The 6,569-nt window shown below is 38.8% G+C and overlaps 1 pseudogene; it reads left to right on the top strand.

The window, feature by feature from the left end:
• Nucleotides 1-5,625: 5,625 nt before the first annotated feature.
• Nucleotides 5,626-6,569, top strand: LOC143391038 (platelet-activating factor acetylhydrolase IB subunit alpha2 pseudogene; annotated as a pseudogene).

The following is a 6,569-nucleotide window of genomic DNA, read 5'->3' as shown; positions in this document are numbered from 1 at the left end:
TTCTCACTGTATGGTTGTTTTTTTTTCATGGGAAGGAGCGGGGGAAAGAGGGAGAGAATGTACACTTGTGCAAGCACCAGAGACACTAATCCCATACAGGGGACGCTGTCCTCATAACTTCATTTAAAGGCAATTACCTCCCCAAAGGCCCACCTCCAAATACATAACATTAGGGGTTAGGGCTTTAACTTTTTTAAAAAATGCATTCTATGTTTTGATTTTCTTTTTTAGGGCTTTAACAACTGCATTTTGAAGGGTCACAAATATGCAGTTCACAAAAAGTACACACTTAAAGTTCCTTCTTGAAACTCTTTCCTCTCTCGGCTTCTGAAAAAAAAAGAAAGAAAGAGAAGAAAGAAAAGAAAAGAAAGAAAGAAAGAAAGAAAGAAAAAAGAAAACCAAACACTTTGCTCAGGTTCTGTTTTTATTTTTGGTATACAAAGTATACTCATACAGTTTGCGTCTTCATACATGTACTTAGGGTAATGATGTCCATCTCATTCCATCATCATTTCTACCCTCATACTCCACGTTTCCCCTCCCACCCCTTTGCCTCATCTAGAGTTCATCTAATCCTCCCATTCTCCCCTTCCCAACCCTATTATGAATCAGCCTCCTTATATCAGAGAAAACATTCGGCATTTGGTTTTTGGGGATTGGCTAACTTCACTTTAGCATTATGTTCTCCAACTCCATCCATTTACCTGCAAATGCCATAATTTTATTCTCTTTTATTGCTGAGTAATATTCCATTGTGTATATATACCACATTTTCTTTATCCGTTCTTCTATTGAGGGGCATCTAGGTTTCACAGTTTAGCTATTGTGAATTGTGCTAGTATATACGTTGATGTGGCTGTGTCCCTAAAGTATGCTGTTTTTAAGTCCTTTGGGTATAGACTGAGGAGTGGGATAACTGGGTCAAATGGTGGTTCCATTCCCAGTTTTCAAGGAATCTCCATACTGCTTTCCATATTAGTTACACCAATTTGCAGTCCCACCAGCAATGTATGAGTATGCCTTTTCCCGCACATCCTCATCAACATTTATTGTTGTTTGTATTCTTAATAGCTGCCATTCTGACTAGAGGGACATAAAATCTTAAGAGTAGTTTTGATTTGCATTTCTCTAATTGCTAGAGATGTTGAACAATTTTTCATATATTTGTTTGACTGTATATCCTCTTCTGAGAAGTGTCTGTTCAGTTCCTTGGCCCATTTATTGATTGGGTTATTTTATTTATTTATTTTTTGGTATTTAGCTTTTTGAGTTAGTTATATACCCTAGAGATTAGTGCTCTATTTGATTGTGAGTGGTAACAATTTGCTCCCAAAACGTAGGCTCTCTAGTCACTCACTGATTGTTCTTTTGCCGAAAAGAAGTTTTTTAGTTTGAATCCATCCCATTTATTGAGTCTTTTTTTTTTTTTTTTTTTTTTTTTTAGAGAGAGTGAGGAGAGAGAATTTTAATATTTTATTTCTTAATTTTCGGCAGACACAACATCTTTGCTTGTATGTGGTGCTGAGGATCGAACCCGGGTCGTGTGCATGCCAGACGGGCGCGCTACCGCTTGAGCCACATCCCCAGCCCCATTTATTGAATCTTGATTTTAATTCTTGTGCTATAGGAGTCTTATTAAGGAAGTTGGGGCCTAATCCGACATGATGGAGATTAGGGCCTACTTTTCCTTCTATTAGATGCAGGGACTCTGGTTTAATTCCTATGTCCTTGATCCACCTTGAGTTGAGTTTTGTGCATGGTGAGATATAGGGGTTTAATTTAATTTTGTTGCATATTACCCAGGTTCTCTTTTAGGCTTTTGTGTTCTTTGATTTTGCTCCTCAAATGTTGGTATTACTTGAATTTTGGTACTCATTCATCTTTCCACACATTACATGCTTCTTTCCCTGAGGAATCTCTTCTACTTCCTTTATTTCAACTATCTTCTATATGCTGATGATCTCCAAACTTATTGCTATCTAGAACTCTTCCTGACTCAGATCCAACTGCCTACTAAATAAATATCTCCACTTGTATATAAATTACAGACACCTGGAACTCAACATATCTAACTGAACTCCTTCCATAATTCTTACTCCTCTTGTATTTCCAATTTCAGGTAATGGTATTTCTATCCATCAATCTGTCAGTTAGCCAACTTAGAAATGTTGAAGTAATTCTTGAATTTATTTTTACACTTCTTTAGCCAATCACCAAGTCCTAAAGAATCTTCCTTCTTGTTATCTTGCTAAACTGTTTAATATAGGTTTAGGTCTTCATCGTGTCTCTCTTAAATAATCGAAACAACCAGCCTCCTACTTTTCACATTCAATGCCATAATTTTGTTCCTTCAAATCCATGTGTTTTGATGCTACTAAATTTGTCTTTCATAAATACAGATATAATCATATCATTCTCTGTAAAGTCTCTCAATGGCTCCTCACTCCCACCAAAAATGTCCAAAAGCTATGGATTGACATAAAAAGTAATTATCTAACTGCCTAGCTCAACTTCCATTAATCTTTTCACTTATTCTTTCAACAAAATTTTTTAGTTGTAGATGGACACAATACCTTTATTTTATTTATTTTTATATGATGCTGCAGATTGAATACAGTGCCTCATACATACATGTTGCTCTAGCACTGAGCCAACAACCCCAGCCCCATCTTTCAACAAATTTTGAGTAGTTCTTCCAAAGCTAGAAATCATGCTAGGCACTAGAGATATAAATGAACAAAGCATTAATTAATAAAATAATTAGAATTTGGCAGAATTAGTGTTTTGGTAAGAGAAGTTCAGGGCACTCTTATTTTTATTTTTTAAAGAGAGAGAGAGAGAGAGAGAGAGAGAGAGAGAGAGAATTTTTTAACATTTATTTTTTTTAGTACTTGGCAGACACAACATCTTTGTTTGTATGTGGTGCTGAGGATTGAACCTGGGCCGCACGCATGCCAGGCGAGCGCGCTACCGCTTGAGCCACATCCCCAGCCCCGTTCAGGGCACTCTTGCAGCTCAAAGGGGGAATGGAGAAGGCTTCATAAGAGGTGTGGCTGATGAGTAGGACTTATCTATTTAAGTAAAGCATAGGGTAGAGGAGGAGGAGGGAGGCAGAGGGAATGCCATCTGAATACCTGGGATAAATAAAAACATTAGTACATTTTACAAATAATGGCTGAAATTTAGAGTGCAGAGGGAGTATGGCTTAAGAGGTATAAAGGTAAAGATACTCAGAGCCCTGGGATTCCCCTATATGAATAAGGAGTTTGGAACTTATTCTGATGAGAATGGTAGCTGGAAGCCACTGATAAGTTTAAAGCAGAAAAAATAATAAAATATTGATTTTTTAAAAGCTCTATCTGGCTGGGTGTGGTGGCCCACACCTGTAATCCTAATGGCTCAGGAGCCCTGAGGCAGGAGGATTTTGAGTTCAAAGCCAACCTCAGCAACTTAGTGAGGCCCTAAGCAACTCAGTGTGGCTCAACTGTTAAATACCCCTGGGTTCAATCCCCAGTACCCAAAAGAAACAATTCTCTGTCCACTGTGTGGGGAAATGGATTAGAGATGGCTGGCTAGGGACAGGAAGACTGTTGTAATAATTTAGGTGAAAGACAATAACAGCAGTAGAGCCATAAACAAGGGGGTGGGTTTGAGATACTTTTAGTGGGTAGAATCAAAACTATTTGATTGCTGTGGGAGTAAAAAGAGGAAGCCAGACACAATGTATTCATATTTGCAGTCACATTGTCTTTGTTTTTTTCTCTTTCCTACATATATGTATTTTAAAATTTTGTTCTAATTTGTTATTCATGACAGTAGAATGAATTTTGACACATTGTGCTTGTTTTTGTACCTGGCACATATTGGGCAAGTGTTTTCCTTGGGGCTTATGTTCTAGGTTTCCTCTGTTAGCCCCACATGTTTATATGGCTGGCTCTTCTGCATTCAGATCTCAGCACAAGTCAGTTTCTCAAACTTTCTTCCCTTCCTACCCTTCAAATAGCCAATGGCAGCCACCTTGCCAGGTATTGTTTGTCATTTCCATGTTTTATTTTCCATCATTTATCAATATTTGAAATAATCTTGCTTTTTTCCATTTTATTTTATTCTATCCTACCTTAGCTTACTTATCACTCTACGTGAATGTGAGCTCCCCTTAAAATAGACAGCTTATCTGCCTTGCTTATCACTAAATACTATTATTTGAAAAAAGCCTGGCAAGTAGAGGGCACTCCTATTTATTTTAGGAAGTGTATCTCTTGCCAGTTCTCTTCCTATTCTAAATTCCAACCATGCCAAACAAATTGTAGTGCTGTAAAAATGCCAGACGAATTTGCTTATACTTCTTCCTCTGTATAGAATTCCCTTCTTACCCTCATTATATTGCTTTACCTTGTCTGTTTTCCCATTGGAAATAAGCAAGTTAAGGGCATCATGCGTCTCAAACATCTAGCCAAGATAGATAACAGGCACTCAGTAAATGTTTATTGGGATAGATCACTTGGGAACTTGTTAGAACTACAGAATCTTGGCCTTCACCCCAGATCAACTGAATCAGAATCTGTTTTGAGCAAGGCCTCTAAAAGGTTTGTTTACATATCAAAACTTGAGTAGCACTATGTTAGTGATGGTCATACAGATAACACAGAGCCTAAATTTAACTGGAAGGCTTTGTAGTGATCTATTATGGAAGGCAGAAGTAGTCAAGAAAAGCAGATGGCATTGGGTATTGACAAACCTGGCTAGAATTTTTGTTTAAACCAGTTATAACACAAGTCATTGTGAAATATTAGATATGAAAGTGGTGTATTGTAGATGCTTAATAAATGATAGTATCTTTCTCCCTTGGAAGACTGTAAGACTAGAACCAGAGTTAGAAAAGACCTTCACATAGATACCATATATTTTAGCATTTGTGTTTCTAAAGATTTTCAAACTAAATTAAAAAACAATCAGTTTCTCCAAAGAATACTGACATTCATTTGAGAATAACAAGTTGCTGAGGCTGGTCTTTTTTTTTTTTTAATTTTTTTTTTTTGTAGTTACAGATCAACAACATGCCTTTACTTGTTTATTTTTTTAATACAGTGCTAAGGATTGAACCCAGTGCCTCACACATGCTAGGAAAGCGCTCTGCCACTGAGCAACAGCTCCAGCCCTTTAAAGCTGGTCTTGACATTGCTACCGTCTTGCCTTGGCCTCTCATGTCACTGTGATTACCATGCCAGTTTACATCCAATATTCTGAAACAACAGTCCTTGGTCATAATGATTAATAACAAGAGTGGTGTCAGTGTAAAGTTGAATATATCGTTCCTGGGAGATATCCCTGTGGAAGTACTTTTTGTATAAGGTTTGTGGTACCCTCTATGCCAGCTTGTGGTTCTGGCAGTCTTTTATGATGGCTGGGTATTATCAGGCAACCATATGCAAGAACCTTTCCTTCATAACCTTCCAGTTTCATTTCCTTTTGGTGTTAGGACTACACAAGTGACTCCATTTTGATTGATAACTTCCACTTGTCTTTCACAAGATATGGAAAGGGCTGGAGTTGTGGCTCAGTGGTAGAGCACTTGCCTCGAAAGTGTGAGGCACTGGGTTTGATCCTAGCACCAGCCGTTTGGGGCCCGCACGGACCCTCTACCTGAGTATAGAATGAGCCAAGGAGACTCAAACCCAGCAGCAATTCCACATGCAGCAGAAGATATTCAAGGAGATGACAGATGGATGTCTCAGCACAATAGATTTGTCCTGGACTGCAAAGACAAAGAGCCCGATATACTATTTGTGGGAGACTCCATGGTACAATTAATGCAACAATATGAGATATGGCGAGAGCTTTTTTCCCCACTTCATGCACTTAATTTTGGAATTGGGGGAGATACAACAAGACACGTTTTGTGGAGATTAAAGAATGGAGAACTGGAGAACATTAAACCTAAGGTCATTGTTGTCTGGGTAGGAACAAACAACCATGAAAATACAGCTGAAGAGGTAGCAGGCAGGATTGAGGCCATCGTACAGCTTATCAACACAAGGCAGCCACAGGCCAAAATCATCGTATTGGGTTTATTACCTCGAGGAGAGAAGCCCAACCCTTTGTGGCAAAAGAATGCCAAGGTGAACCAGCTTCTCAAGGTTTCCCTGCCAAAGCTTGCCAATGTGCAGCTCCTGGATACAGATGGGGGCTTCGAGCACTCGGACGGTGCCATCTCCTGCCATGACATGTTTGATTTTCTGCATCTCACAGGCGGGGGCTATGCAAAGATCTGCAAACCCCTCCATGAACTGATCATGCAGTTGCTGGAGGAAACACCTGAGGAGAAACAGACCACCATTGCCTGACTGGCTCCCATCAGTGTTAATAGCATCCCAGCTTCCTCAGATCAGTTATATCACTGGCACTACAGAATCCTCTTTCTTAAGGCACTTTGCATTGTAGAATGCTCCTGGATGCTCATATCTAGTGTTTGAAGGGAGGAGGGATTTAAACTGGTCCTGTATATAGAAGTTTTGTTTGACACAGGAGAAAAATTAGCCAAGGAAGATTGTTGTTTAAATTGATTTGAA

This window comes from Callospermophilus lateralis, chromosome 2 (assembly GCF_048772815.1).
Source record: "Callospermophilus lateralis isolate mCalLat2 chromosome 2, mCalLat2.hap1, whole genome shotgun sequence".
Lineage (NCBI taxonomy): Eukaryota > Metazoa > Chordata > Mammalia > Rodentia > Sciuridae > Callospermophilus > Callospermophilus lateralis.
The sequence above is the reverse complement of the archived record's forward strand: the minus strand, read 5'-3'. Positions and strand labels throughout refer to the sequence as shown.